The sequence below is a fragment of the Rhinolophus sinicus genome, chromosome 2, assembly GCF_057876585.1.
Source record: "Rhinolophus sinicus isolate RSI-liver-muscle chromosome 2, RSI-T2T, whole genome shotgun sequence".
Lineage (NCBI taxonomy): Eukaryota > Metazoa > Chordata > Mammalia > Chiroptera > Rhinolophidae > Rhinolophus > Rhinolophus sinicus.
In genome coordinates, this window is record NC_142502.1 from 105,530,444 (window position 1) to 105,545,857 (window position 15,414).

General features: G+C 53.7%; 1 long non-coding RNA gene across 1 annotated transcript; it reads left to right on the forward strand.

Moving 5' to 3' along the window:
- The first annotated feature begins 12,273 nt into the window (after nt 1-12,273).
- On the forward strand, nt 12,274-14,357 carry LOC109450947 (uncharacterized). Its single transcript, XR_002137900.3, has 3 exons — nt 12,274-12,468; nt 12,948-13,183; nt 13,998-14,357. It is a non-coding gene; the product is annotated as an uncharacterized LOC109450947 (long non-coding RNA).
- The last annotated feature ends 1,057 nt before the right edge of the window (nt 14,358-15,414 follow it).

Genomic DNA, 15,414 nt, shown 5'->3' on the forward strand with positions numbered 1-15,414 from the left:
GTACCATGCAGCGTTCCTAGAGGAGCAAGCCCTGGGCTTGAGGCCCTGGTCGTCTGCTTCTACCAAATCAACTCCACTGGAAGGCATTTATAGATCTGGGTCCTCAGTTAGAGTTTGGTCAAAGAAAGGTTCAGTTGGTTAAAAAAGAATTTTAAGAAACAGACGCTACAGCTCCAGTGAGTTCACTCCCTGTTCCCCTGCTTGAAACCCTCCTGCGTCTCCTCCTCACCCACGGAATAAAGTCTACAGGCCTTAGCTCAGCACTCCAGGACCTGGTCTGTCCCCGGGGGAGACAAAAAAGGTTGCCCCTCAGGGAGGAACCATACTGTTGTTAACCTAAAAATAAAAAGCCTTTCAAAGTGAGAGGTAACAAGCATTTATTTGAGGTCAAAAAGAATAGCTATTCAGGAAGCATTGATTCATGCAGAAGCCCAGATAATGTTCTGATTAGGAGACAAAGGCAATGGTTATTCATGAAAAAGGGGAGGGGAACAATTCCATCAATAGGAGGAAGGCATTTTCTACTGGTTCAGATAAGCTAACAGAGTGACACTAATTCTAAATAATGTTTTTAAGTTTCAGTTTTCATCAGTCCAGTAGTCATCATATCTGCTTTCTTGTTATCTTTGTGAACAGTTCTCTGGGAAACGAGGTTACTAAGACCCAGGCCTTGTTTTGCCTTGTTTTTTAACAAATTCCAAGGTTTGAGGCATAAGACGTGCAAGGCAGTTCCTCTGTCATGGCAGCTCCTGCTCCATTTTAAAGCAGCTTAGTTTATATTATTGTTTACCCAGTCAACTGCTCAAGAGCGCAGGCTCTGGCTCTCATAGGCCTGGGTTCGAGTCCCAGACCTGCCACTTTCCAGGGACCGTTCTCTCAGCCTGTTTTCTCATGTATTATATGGGGAGAGTACGGTATAGACATGTGAGGGAAGTGGATGAAGCCCGCGGTACAGCAGCCCAGGCTGGGAAGGACTGGGGGTGTTCATTCTTATTTCCCCAGGACTTTATCCACTTTTGTCCCTGTTCCTGGGCTCGTGCTGTGCCCTCCACTCTTTTATTTCCCATGGTCAGAATAAAGCCCCCTCCCCTGAGGTACTGGAGTACCAATCTTTTTTTTTTTTTTAATTGGGGAACAATTTTTCCAGGACCCATCAGTTCCAAGTCAAGTCGTTGTTTTCAATCTACTTGTGGAGGGCGCAGCTCACTGGCCCACGTGGGAATCGAACCAGCGACCTTGGTGTTATGAGCACCGTGCTCTAACCATTGAGCCAACCGGCCGCCCTGGAGTACCAATCTTATAAGTATTTTTACGAAATACTTTAAGAAGTAATAGTAAGTAAAAAATAATATATTAAAAATATAGTGAGTGCTTTGTACCTTTCCTCCAGCTTTGTCAAATCTCAATGTTTTGCAAAATTTGGTTTCAATACATATATTTTTAAAGACTAAACCTTAAAAATTCATTTGGAGTTCGTTATGCACTCCTTCCCAGTGACATTTCCCGTCCCCTCCCCCAGAGTTAACCACTGTCCTGATTTGGGTGTCATTTCATTTAATTTTATGCTTGTACCACAATATGGATGTTTCCACAAACAGTGATGTTATACTCTGCAGGGTTTTACATTTTATATAAATGGTATCACCCTGTGTGTATCCTTTGAAACATGGAGCTGCCGTGTGTGTGATAATCCACTTCCTGACCACGTCACAATTTGTTTATCCATTTTGTTGCTGACCATTAAAGCCCTATGTTAGCTTTTGCTATGAAAACAATGTTGCGATAAACGTTCTTGTCTCTTTGTTCCTACACCAGTGTCTCTAGGGCAGTGTTCAAATTATGGATTGAGGCGTATTAATGAGTCATGAAATCAATTTAGTGGGTGAAGATCAGCATTTTTCAAACTCAGAATTGATTAGAAAATATCAACGTGCATCATATATCACCAGGGTAACTATTAGGGTAAAAGTTGGGCCTGTTGTGGGTGATGTGTGTATCCTGGAACACAGTGTATGCTTATTGAGGGTACCTGTCAATAAGTTTTAAAAACTCTCCTCTGGAATGAGAACTTAGAACGTGGAATTGCTGAATCTTCGGGAAGGTGCGTTGTCAACTTCTAGAATTGACAAATGACTCTCCAAAGTGGCCTTTCTAACTCATCCTCTCACCAGCCACTATAAGTGTGACCCCTGAGCCATGCCCTCACCAATACGTGGTATTGTCAGGCTTCTTAATGTGGAATGTCTTATTTGCCCCCTAGCAGAGAATGTAACATGGGCCATCTTGAATTATAATGTTCTCTCTCCTTTTTGGCCTCCCCAGTAGACCATGAGCTCCTGGATGGAGGAGGCTGTGTGCACTGCATTTTGTGTCTTCAGGCCAGGCTGGGCACGTTATAAATCTGCCTTAATAAATCTGAGTGGAATCGAACTGTCAAGGAGAAAGAGGGTGGGAAAAGCATACAGAGGGTGCCAAAAAAATGTATACACATTTTAGGAAAGGAAAACTGTATTAAAATTGTAATATTCAATATATACCGATAACAAAAGATGAATAAAGTCACATTTGATTTCTGCAATTACAAGAGGTGCTCAAAGTGGTTACCATCAGCGTTCAGACACTTCTGATTATGGCGAACTACTGCTTGAGCAACATTGACCAAAATATCCACTTCTATACATTTTTTTGGCACCCCAGTATAAATTATACCAGGAGATAAATGTAGATTGTGACAGTCCCAGCTTGGGGTACCCCAGGTGAGAGGTGGGGGGCTTTCAGAAATGCTATAAGCAGTTGGAAAGGAGAAACTGACTTCTCCTGAGTGGCTTGAGTTGGGTACTGTTAAGCTTGGGCCAAGCGCAGGCCCAGGAAAGAGGCTACCACCATCTGCATGGCAAGTAGTCTGCCTGGTCTAGGCCCCCAGCTCCTGGCTGGGTGTCTCCCAGCACCCACCAGCCCCACCTCCCAAGGGAGACTCTCCTAGCAAGAAAACAGAAGCAATGGGGAGCTCTGGTCCGAAATCTCAAACTCAGGATTCACAGGAAGCCAGTGCTTACAGGGGCCTCTAGAAGGGGAAACAGAGGGGCAGGGGCTGGGTTGGGGGCGGGTAATTACTTTTTACCATATCTCTTATTTAAACATTTGAATTTTGGACTATATGGATATATACCTATAACCAAAAAGAAATAAAAATGTTCACAGCATCACCCCCAAGCTCCAAGAACCAGCAGAAAGACCTCCAGGAAATCCACTTGCTCACTCTCCATCGAACCTGAGCCGGAGCAGGAGAGGGAAGGAAGGGAATTTCTGCTCAGACCCTCTCCCTGGACTCCAACGAAAACAGTGCGTGTGGAGGGGGTGGGGGTCTGTACAAGACTGAATTGGAGTATGGGGAGGGGCTACCAGCTCTGAATCCTACACTCCCCCCATCGCCACCACAACGGCCTTGCGGAGACGTACTCCCAGTTCCGCAATGTGGCTGCACAAAGTACAGGCCTCTCTGGTCTCAGGTTCCTCCTCGTCAACAGAGTTCACATGGTTTTCAACCTTGGCTCTGGCTATTCTTTAAGCTCTGTCTGGCCCTCCCCAAATGGAATTGGGAAGAGGAGACCTCCTCCCCTTCCCCACCCCATGCTAGCTGTGCCATCTCGTAGGTTGGGGCAGATAACCAACAGGGAGTTCTCAAGGCCTTTTCATGCCCCTCACTCGATATGGCAGCAGAGCCAGGAGAGGCAGGGCGGAGTCAGGCCAGGACTGACTCAGTGCAGCAGCCACCCAGCCCGGTCACCCGCCGTGGGTGTGGTGCCAGCCCAGGCCTGCTGGGGTTCCCAGAGAATTCCTTCCCCATGCCATAAGTGGCTCTGGGCGGGCACCCCAGCCCACAGTAACCGCTTAGCCACAGCCAGGGCTGCCCGCCCCAGGAGCTTTCACTCTCCCTCATACATTCACTCTCCCTCATACACTCTTACACACACACACACACACACACTTACATATACACACACACTTATACACACTCACACACACTCTCACATACTCACCCTCTTGGGAAGTCTGGAAGGAGACAGAACTTGTTCTGTTGGTCTCCACCCCACCCCCACTCGCCAGCCATCAGTGCCATATCTATTTATTCAGACATCGCTGACTACATACCACATGCAAGGGACTAGAGAGGAAGCAGACTGCAGCAATGCTCTGCTAAGCCTAACACGTGGCCTGGGCTGGGAAGGAACAGATAAGGCAATCTGTCGCTGGGATTCCCTGTGGTCACGAAAGAAGTCGTCATCCCCCTTCTCTTCTAATTTTGGCCTCTCAAGAAAGAAGCCTCCTGGTTCTGGAGTCCTGAAACCAAGGGCCCCACTCCTGGTCCTTGCTCTTCCTCTGTCCTGAAGTGGCTGGCAAGTAAGATGTGACCCTCCCTGGCACCCCCACAATTAGTGAGAAGCAGAAATCCTGAAGCAAGACCAGCCACTCGCCAGCTATACAGGGGCGCTGCCCAGCGTCCTGGACCTCACTGTTCTTGAGTGAAAAGTAAGAATACAGAGCTGTGTTAGTGAGACCCTGGCAGGAAACTGCCAACACATGCCCAATGGGTGACTGAAGAGAGGTTAATAAATGGATGGACTTGCAGAGCTGTGGGCAGGGTTAAGGGCCTAACAAGGGAGGTACAGAGCCCTGGAGCCAGCAACTGCAGAGCTGGTACCACCCCAGCCTGCAAAGGAGTCAACAGAACAAACAGCAGGCACCTCTCCCTGCTCCTGCCCTCCAGGTCTGACCTACTGGTGCCTCCCACTGGCTCAGAGGGCAAGGGAGCCCGGGGAATTCAGGCCACAGAGGTCAGCCTCCCTGGACACAGCGCGAGCACAGAAGAGTGGCCAGTGGACCCGGAGGGGTGAATGGAGAATATCTAGCATAAGTAACTACTTTGTAGAACACTCAGCTCAGTCAGCAAATACTCTCTGTAATCGTCTTTGTTTGCACAGTTCTCAGGGTTCTCAATAAAGAGAAGTGCTTGAGATCTAAATAAATGACAATCTGATGGTGGAATTTTGCTTTATAGGATGACCAAGGAGGGAACATTGATGAGGCAGAAGATTTTCTTGAGCTCTTCACAAATCAGGCCTCCGCATCCCCTCCCCGGCTGAACAATCCATTATTGAGTGCCTGTTGTACCCACTGCCCAGGAGGAGTCCAGGGGCCTGGGCTGGGCTGCACACCCCGCTGAGTTCCAAGTCTGAGTTGGGAAGCATTGGAGGGTCCAGTGGAGGCCCTCTGATTCAGTTCCCAGTTGCCTTGTGAGGTCACTTCATCCTGGTGCCCAGGTTAGGACCTTGGCAGGAGCCCCTGAGAAGACAGGAGGCCTTGGGCAATTCCATTTCTTTCTAGACTCCGGAGGGGGGCACTGCACCATGAGGAAAGCTGCCCAGGCCTCTGCACCTCACCTGTCAGCAAGGGAGGCAGGTTGGGGGCAAGGGAACATCAGCCTGTGATCCTTTTGGGAAAGGGAGGAGCATGACAAACCTCCCCGGGCCGGAGGGGGGTGGGTGGGGTGGGCCAGAGCCCAGCAGGAGCAGCCTTTGTCTGGCAGGACACAAACAGGATGACGTCAGGTGCACCTGGGCTGGGCCCGGCCTCCAGTTGCGCCCCACACCCACCTTGGCAGGACTGAGGCCCTGCAATCCGTCCCTTGCCCAGGCTGCCTGGCCAAAGCTTGGGAGGGCTGAAATAAAGGGGTTCACCCACCAAACAGGACCTGCTCCTACACCAGGTTTGCCAGCCTCTGTTTCTGGATCGTTCAGAAGAAAGAGGTTGTGCAGCAAGGGGTGTGCCATGCCCTTCCAAGAGGGCAGGGAGGGGTCACAGCCAAGGCGCTGCAGAGAGGAGCGGGAGAGAAAGGCCTGCTGTTTGCCCAGGAGCAGAGCAGACACTGGGGCCCTTGTGCTGGGGCAGCGGGGGAGGCTGCTGGCCAGATGGAGAGCAGCCGGGGGAGAGAAGGGATTCCCGGGCTGAGCAATCAGCCTCTTCCTCCCACACCCCCTCCCAGCTCCTGGGCCAGCCCAAGAGGAAGCCAGGAGCCTTCCCCGGGCCTGGTGAAGTGCAGCCCCCACTCCCACCCAGACAGCAACCCCCGGATGCTGCCTTCCTGAGGCCTGAATGCTGCAGAAACCCTCCGGGTCTGGGACTTCAAACCTGGCCAGTGTTTCTCTGGAAGGGGCGCTCCTGGTCTGGAGCGAACAAACCCAGCTTTGGACCTTTGCGGGCAAGCAGTCCGGAGAGGAGGGCTGCATTCAGCCACTTGACGAATATTGCTTGAGTCTGTGCTGTGTGCTGGACACTCTACACGCAATAGGATGAGGGCTCCCCGAGGGCCTAAGTGCCATGGTCACCATGGGCCCGGCCCCGGCCCCTGCCCCGCTCCTTCCTTTGGTTGGCATTGCCATCATTCTACACCTTCTCTAACTGTAGCCACTCCCGGGAGTGGCCCCCAGCACCTCAGCCAGCCCTCAGTATTTGTTCAGGGTTGGCTGGGGGAACAGAGAGGAAGGCTCCCCAAGGCAAGGCCCTTTGGGGCTGGAGCCAGAAGGGGAGGCAGTAATAATCAGCCATTGCCCACACCTGCTGCCCACTCCTAGGGGGCGCTATGGCTGCATTCATGAAGCTAGTCTGGCCTCATCCCTTTTGCCATTTTACAGATGAGGAAACTGAGGCTCCCAGAGCAGAGGGGACTTGACAGCAGTCAAACAGCAAATGGATCCCTCCCAGTCTACAGACAGGAAACGGAAACCAGCTATCCATTAGATTGGTGGAACTTGTACAGCTAGTAAGATGTACAAACAGATAAGGAAATCTCAGGAGGTGAAGGGATTTGTCCAATGTCACACGACTAATCAGTGACAGAGGTAGGACTCAAACTCGGGCCTGCCTGACCCCAAAGCCTGTAGGCTTCATCTTCACTCTGTAGAGGGTCACAGACAGGGAATCTGGGAGGGGATCTTTATTCACTCAGGAGTTAGGCCCACAGAGGGCTGTTCCTTTGCCCTCGTGGACCCTGCCAGAGCCCCTCATTGGTGGCTGGGGAAGCCTCCTAACTGGGACAGGGACCCCAACGAGGCCTTTGCCTCCAGCCTCCACCTATAGCTGTCACCTAGATCTTTCCTCTGACTGCATCTTCCAGCGGGAGCTAGCCTGGCTCCCTCAATTCTGGCACGGTGGGCCTCCACACCCAGGATGGGTTCTCTCAGGTACCAAGGTCTGAGCGCCACATGAAGGCTGCACCTGCCCTGACTCCAGCACCAACCATGATTCATTAGCATGCTCTTTGTCCCAAGAGACAACATGCACAGCAGGAGGAAAAGAGGTTAGACAGCAGGAAGGACTTCCAGGTTGTCAGGGATGGGAGCTAAGGAGAGTGGGTGACAAAGGTTGTGGAGTTCTTTTAAAAAAGAAATATTCCAGGCTGCCTGAGAAAAAATCTAAATTAGGGCTTTCCAGACTAATTAACTTCCTTAGGCTTCTCCAGCTCCCTCCCCTCAGGGCCTGAGTGCTAGGAGTGGGAGCTGGAAGGTTACCTCCAAAACCTGTTCAGACTTCCAGCCAGGACCACACCCAGCAGCTCACACTGTCCCCTTTCATAGCTACTAAGAATTAGCACTTACAGTACACGTACTACCGTCCCTTTATGTCTCTGCTCACTTAACCTTCACTTAGCCCTATGGGAGAACCACCGTTATTATGTCCACTTGAATGATGAGGAAACCAAGGCCCAAGGCCTTTTCCAGGACGCTCCATCTTCCCAATGTCTGTTCATTCTTCAAGGCTCAGTTTAAATGTCCTCCTTTCCCAGAGGTTGTGCCAAGGACCTCTGCTCTCCCTGCGGCAGTCAACAACGCGTAGGGACCACCACTGTTTGGAGCCCAGGCTCTCCAGGACAACCTGCCACTTCCTAGTTCTTGACCTTGAACAAAGGACTTTCCCTACACCTCAGTCTCCTTATCTGTCAAATGGGGATAATGCATTACCAACCATAGAGGATCATGGTGAGTGTTCAGCAAGATAAGCAGACATCTTGACCATTTCCTGGCACAGAGCAGATGAGGCCCGTTGTCATTACTAAATCTATGACATATACTCTTTGATTGGCACTTCAGCATCCTAACTGTTGATTTCACTCCCAGGCCCGACTCTAAGCTCACTGAGGACTCATCTTGATATCTCTGTCTTGGTTTGGATTCCCTACGATGCAGACCCTGAGACAAAGACTCGAGGACACATACATTAGTGGAGTTGACCACGTTAAATGCCAGTCAAGGAGTGGAGAAGTGAGACAGGAAAGGGATAGATGCCAATGACGGATGCATTGTCCACCCAGTGACCACCAGGGGCAATTGGAGCCCAGTCCCTTCAGGGAGATGGGGAGCCGGGTCAGTTTCTGACGTCCCACCACCAGTCAGTAGTCCTAGTATGGACTCAAACCCCACCACGTCCAAAGCCCCAGCTTCCCACAGCTCTGTGCTCTGACAGAGTATCACATCCTCATCCAGCGCCAGTCCTGCTCAGCCAACAGACTGGGGACAGGAGGCCAGGCCTTGGAGACATGGGGTGCCAGGGGCTGAGGGCAGAGCCTGGTTGAGGGCCAGCATGGGCACAGAGGTGGGCACCAGACACACCCTAGTCCTGGCCAAACAGGAGGGACCAGGGTGGAGGTACCACTTAGCAGCTCATCTGTCAGGTGTTTGGCTGGTGGTGGACATCAGGGTAAGCCAAGCACCTCCTGGGGGGGAGGGTGGGCAGCCTGCCCCAGCTCCCCTTCGGTAGTCGCAGAGCCCAGGGAGCCATCTCCGGGCTTTGGGTCCAATCCAGGAGAGTTCATCCTGGGAGTCAAGGTGGTAAGGGGACTAGGAGAAGAATCAGGAAATGTATGGGGCAATGTTCTGACTACTATTGCTGCATAACAAATTATCCCAAGCTCAGTGGTGGGAAACAACAGCCATTTTATTCTGCGCCAAGTTTCATGGGTCAGGATGGGTTGGGAATTAGGGAAGGGCCTGGCTAGGCAGTTCTCACCTGGGCTCTCATGTGATTGCTCAGATGTTGGCTGGGGCTGGAGTCTCTGAAAGGCTCAGGGGGCTGGAGTCTCTGAAAGGCTCAGGGGGCTGGAGTCTCTGAAAGGCTCAAGGGGCTGGAGTCTCTGAAAGGCTCAGGGGGCTGGAGTGCAGGATGGCTCCTTCCCATGGCTGGCAGGCTGCGTTGGCTCTGTGGGAACTCACCTGGGACCGTGGATATGAGCAAGTCTGCGTGGCCTCTCCAGCTTGGCAACCTCAGGGCCGTCTGACTTCTTACAGGGAGCTGGCTTATCCCAGAGCAAGTGTCCTAAGGGAAACAGGTGCAACCTGTGTGGTCTTTTATAACTCAGCCTCCGCAGTCACATGGTGTCACTGCCGCTGTACTTCGTTGATGGAGGCAGTCATAGCCTTCCCCGATTCAAGGGGAGAAGGACAGAGACCCCTCCCCGAGAGGAGGGCCAAAGGATGCTGGGCCATATTTGAAAACTATCACAGGTGACATCTCAGAACAGGGCTCTCTCCCCACATTAACTGGGACCTCACAGGTTATAGGCCCTGGGGACACCAAGGCCCTCAAGGCAGCAGCCAGCCTACATATGTGAAGGCTCAGGCCCCGAGAATGCAGAGCTCTGGCCTCAGCCCTCACCTCTGCCCATCCTGCCTGTCTGTCATGGGGAAGGCCAAGGAGTCCTCCGGCCCTGAGGCCCAGGGCAGGTCAGCAACCTGGAGAGGTATGCGATGGGGTGTGGGAGTGTGTGTATGTGTGCGTACAAGCACTTGCGAGTGTCGGTGATGTGAGAGGGTGACTCTACCCTCTAGAAGATGCTGCGCTCTGTAACCAAACTCCCCTCCCCTGGGACACACGTTTTGCAGGTACCGTGGGAACACAGAGGCAGGACCACTGGGAGGAAGGGGCTTCAGGAGGGAGGGAGCAAGTCAAGAGTGTTATGAGTGAGAAGGAGGCCTGTGGGGGCAGGGGCTGGGACTCTGGTCCTGGGGTCTCAGGGTTCAGGGCTTGTGACAAGCTGAGCTATGACCAATGAACAGAAACCATTGACAGCTGCCCACTGACATGGTCACCACTGAAACACCCGCAGAGAGGGGGGTGGGGCACTGGGGTGGGGTGTCAGGGAAGCCTGAATAAATCCACCCTCCCAGCCCCTCCTTGAGGCTAAGAGGTAAGACTCCCCTTTAGTACCCAGCCTGTCCCCGTTGTCCCTGAAGCTGCTCTAGGCTTCCAGCCCCATCTAACACCATAGCACCCCAGGGCAAAGTGGCCCAGGCAGGCCAGTGTCCCTGTGCGTGGCAGCCTGTCACCCAGCCTCCCTCCTCCCCACCAGGGCAGAGACTCATTCACAGCTGTACTCCTGATGGGCTCTCAGTAGAGATTTGCTGAATGAGTGGGTGCGTGGTGGGGTTGGTGGTAGGCAGGGGTCTGCCCTGGCCCCTGGCCCCTGCTCCTCTGTGCCATCTCCAGGCGAGTGGCGGCCATTGCCCACTCCAGAGCCTTCCCAGGCCCTCAGGCACTTCCTGAGCAGCAGGACACGTCCTGCCCCGCATGCCTCTGGAAGGAGGCAGCTTATCAAGGGGAAAGGACACTTTGTTCAGGCCTGGCCATCTGCCTGGGCTGGGGCTACCATGTCCACGGCCAGGCGGGCAGAGCAAGGCACTGCCTGAAGGAGGGTCCCAGTGAACAAACGAATGGGGCTGGGGGGTGGGGAGGAGCAGATGAGCATGGTTCTGTGCCAGGACCCCGGGCCCTCTCAGAGGTCCACTCAGGCCCTCCCTTCCATCCTCAATTCTACCTGCCCTCCATTCCCCTCCTACAGCTCTGACTCCTGGTGGAGTTTTTCACTCACTCTATTTATTCATTCATTGAAGCAACACTTAAAGGAACACTGGGTATGTGCTAATGAGGTTCTAGGCCCTGAGGACACAGGAGCAAACAAGACAGGCAACAGTGCCTGCCCTCACAAAGCTTAGATTTCAGGGGCCGGCCTGGTGGTTCAGGCGGTAGGAGCTTAGTGCTCCTGATGCCGAAGGCTGCCAGTTCGATCCCCACATGGGCCTGTGCCAGATGGCTCCGTTGGTTGGAGTGCGGGCTCTCAATCACAAGGTTGCTGACTCCCTCCAAGGGATGGTTGACTCCCACAAGGGACGGTGGGCAGTGCCCCCTGAACTAACAATGACAACTGGACCTGGAGCTGAGCTGCGCCCTCCACAACTAAGATTAAAAGGACAACTTGACTTGGGAAAAAAAAAGCTTAGATTTGAGCTGAGAGACAATAAGCACCTAGGTAAATTAAACATATGATAATTTATTTTATGATATGGTGAAAATGCTCTGAAGAAAAATAAAGTGGGACAGAAGTATAGGGACAGGACAAGTTGGGGGGGAGGCAAGGTAGATATTTTTTTAAAACATAGATGGTTAATAAATACCCCCAAGAAGGTGACAGCTATGCAAAGACCTCAGGAGGTTACGAAGTGAATCACATAAATTCCTCGGGGCAGAGCTTTCAGCCAGCGGGAACAGCAAGTGCAAAGGCCCTGAGGCAGGAAGGGGCTGAGTATGTCCAAGGAACAGCAACAAGGCCAGTGTGGCCAGAGCATATGGAGCAAGGAGGGCAGCATGAGGTGGGCTTGGAGGCGGAGAGGGAGCAGGATGATGAGGGGCCTGAGCAGCCCTGGGAAGGACTTCAGTTCTCACTTGGACGATGGGGGGCAGGGTTTTAAAAAGAGGATTTATATTCCAAAATAACAGTAGCTCATATTATCTAGTGTTTAATGTTTCTAAGTATTTTCCTAAACACTGTACATGTATTAACTCATTTAATTCTCCCAATAACCTTTACTAAAGATGAGGACACCCCTGCTGGAGAGGTCTCTACCCATTAGATGCTAGTACCACCACCCCTTCCAAGTTGCCACAAAATGAAACTGTCTGCAGACACTGCCAAATTTCTCCTGGCAGACAGAGCTGTGCCCGGTTGGAAACCACTGCCCAAGGGTCCTCCTGTCCACCCCATATGCCACTGTCCCAGCTCAGGCTCACGCACCTCCCGCTATGACGCCTATGACAGCCTCCTGAATGGCCCCCTGCCCTTCTACTCCGTCCTCCCTTGTACACCTCAGCATGCCACTCTCCCAGCGTTAGCGTTATCCTTAGAGTCCTGCCCTAAGGATAAATGCCAACCTACTGAGGTTGGCGTATGTGCCCCTGACTGCCTCTCCACATCTATCCTTGAGCCCCCTGCCCCGCCTGCCCTCCCTCACGCATTCAGTCTGGCACCACCCCTTGAGCCTGCTCTGCCCCAGCCACCACGCTGGACACTGCAGACATGGAGACAAAGCCCCCAGGGCCGGCCTTCCTGTGTGTCTGTCTGTCCAGGGCAGGGGAGAGCAGGTAAACATGTGGATCCCGTTAGACCAGGACTCCAGGAGAAGAGGGGGTGCTGTAGCTGAGCTATACAGGATGGGTGGGGGTGATCGAGGGGAGCGTGGAGGACCTAGCAGTGATGGGCAGTAGCTTTGAGGTGGTTGGGACGCTGTGGCTGGGATTCGGGGCCCCAGCAAATGTATTGAGAAGTGTGAAGACGGTGTGGATGGCAGGAAGCAAAGGACTGAAGGGGTGAGCTGAACAAGCAGCCGGGGGGGGGGGGGGGGGGGGTTCCAGGATGTTCCTGGCTTGGTCAGAGAGGTGGGCAGTGGTGCAGACGCCCCCGGCAGGCGCGCCCTCTTCCTTTCCTTCACCTGTCAAACTCCTCCTCCTGCAAGCCCAAATCACAAACGGTGCTTCATCTGAACCCGAGGAATTACTTCCTCCCTCCTCTGTGGTCTCCAAACCTGTGTTATGGCAACATTAGCATCTGATTTTCATTGCAGGGTCTGTTGTTACCCCACACCCCCGACTGGGAATTTCATGCAGGAAGTGTCTTCGATTCTTGGTTGATGGGCAGATTGAACCAAGCTGCCTTCAGCAGAGGAAAGCCCAGCTCCAGCCTGAGCACCGCCCGGGCCGCCGGAGCAGAAACACCCTACAGTTCAGCGGCTCCCAGCCGTTGGCCCAGCCTGTTCTCGACGTGGTGGGGCTGCTGCCAGGACACATTTGCTCTGCCTCGGTGAGCACACACCCTGCTGGTGCCAACCACCTCCTGACACTCTCCTGCCGCCCTCTCGCCTAGTCGCCCATGTGTGACCAGGCCGCCCACTTACCTTCAACAGGCCCTTCCTGCGCCCCAGTCCCCAAGGTCTCCCCTGTCCCCCTCCACCCTCTGGGATGGGGGTGGGGGTGGGGGGGGAATTCCAGGCACAGAGTTGCAGGCCAATGGGCTCCCCCTGGTGCTCAAGACCCTTCCCCCCAGCAACCTCAGCCCCCTTTTCATAATAATAACACCTCCTAAGTGTCCTCCCTGCTTTACTCCTCCCCCTACAGTCTCTTCCCACTCAGCAGCCAAGGCAGACTTTTAAAATGCAAACCACATCATGTTACTCCTCACTGATAAAATAACCCCTTAAAAACCCAGATAGCAAAATACAAGGTCTCCTCTGTCCTTCCTGACCTCACCTCCTGTTACTCCCCCTCCGCCTCACGCCCTTCCAGACACCAGGCCTCAGGGCATTTGCATTTGCTGTGCCCTCTGCTGTCATGCCCTTCCAACACCCCCATTTCCTGGTGGTCCTGCTTACATACGATCTCCTCAAGGAGGCCTTCTGCATCCCATCGCTCGTCTCAAACAGCATTCCCATTATCCTGCCGCAGGGAGACCCCACTGTCTCCCCAAGCAGACAGGCCCAGCTTTGACTCTGCCCACATTTCCCTGGGACCCCCCACCCTGCTCTCCCCACCCCACTGCCTTCCTTTCAGCCACCCCTGTCCCCACAATACCCTCAGAATGGATCTGGTGACTGCTTTTCTTGCCTGTATCCCACCAGGGGTCTAGTGAGCAACAGCAGAAAAACAGAGTGTGGAGAAGAGCCTGTACATGACAGGACCACTGCTGGGCCCTCCGGATAGATCCATCTAGATCTGGGGCAGAACAGACGTTGCTTCCCTGATCCATCCCTGCCCCATGCCCCGCAGCGTGCTGGTTTGTGCTGGTTCCTGGAACATGCCCTGGCCCTTCCCCAGGCACGCATGTGAGGCATTTGCCCGTTATCGGGGGCCCAGCACCCCTACCCATCCTGTCCTGTCCTGTGTAACCCCTTAGCGCCTGCCACGAGGATGTCCACGTCATCCTGCCACTGTCCGAGACGCGCCTCGTACGGAAGTGCCCTTATTAAATTCTTGATGTAATGATGCATTCTCAGCCTCCTTCCGTCTCTCGGACCTGGGAAATTTTATGTAACAGAGAGGAGAGAGAACAGACAGACACAGAAACAGAGACACACGTGCAGATACCAACAGAGATGGAGGAAGATGGGGAAGGTGATAGAAACTCAGAGGGTGGTGACACTTGGCAAGTTCTCACAGAATGGCTGAACTTAACCCCACAGGCCTAACCAGGGTCACCGGCAGCCCAGTTGGCCCTTTTGAGCAAATTAGAAACAGGCACCCTCTCTGGGTTTCAGAGCCCTCTCACTCTGGAGCCAGGCACCCTGTGCAGGGCCCAGCCGGCACAGCAGGGCATAGCAGCCTCCCCCAGCTATTGGCATACCCAGGAGGGCAAGGCAAGTTTAAGCCAGCCAGTCCTCAGGTCTGACCACAAATGTGTCTGGCGTTCCACCAGAGCCTTTCAGAAACTCCTGTGCTGTCTCCGTGTGGTGGTGAGCCTGAGCCCAGCTGTCTCCACTTGCCCACCGGGCCTCCCCCCACAGCAGGTCCCAGGGCCATGTCAGCCCTGCCTTCACCACTCACGAGTGTCAAGCCAGGCCCATCCACAGAGACCAGCCAGAGCTCTGAGGGACCGGGAAAAGGCCCTTGTGTCTGTGCCAGCTTCCTGCTCCAGCACCAGCCACACCTCCCAGCCTCCCAGCCCTTCTCGGCAGGTCATAGGAAGCCCGGGCGGGCTGGACGCAGAGGTGCCATGACCCTCACTTGACAAAAAGGGAGAGAAAGGTGCACAGGGGAGTGGTGAGCACAGAGCCCCCCACTGAACCAAGGTTTCTGCCCCCTCACTCCTCATAGCCCCACCTCATGGGGTCTGAGGAGCTGATGTGGCCTGTGCATGGCCACTCAGCTCACGCAGGCAGCCAAGGAGCCTGAGCCACCAGCTGGGCCTGGCCTGCCCTGACCTGAGGTGGTGCCTGCCAGGAGCCACCGGCTGGCCCCACCCAGGGTAACTGACTGGGGAGAGGCAGAAGCTCCATTCTGGAGTGCCCTGGGCCCCAGGATTCCCCACTCCAGTGGGCA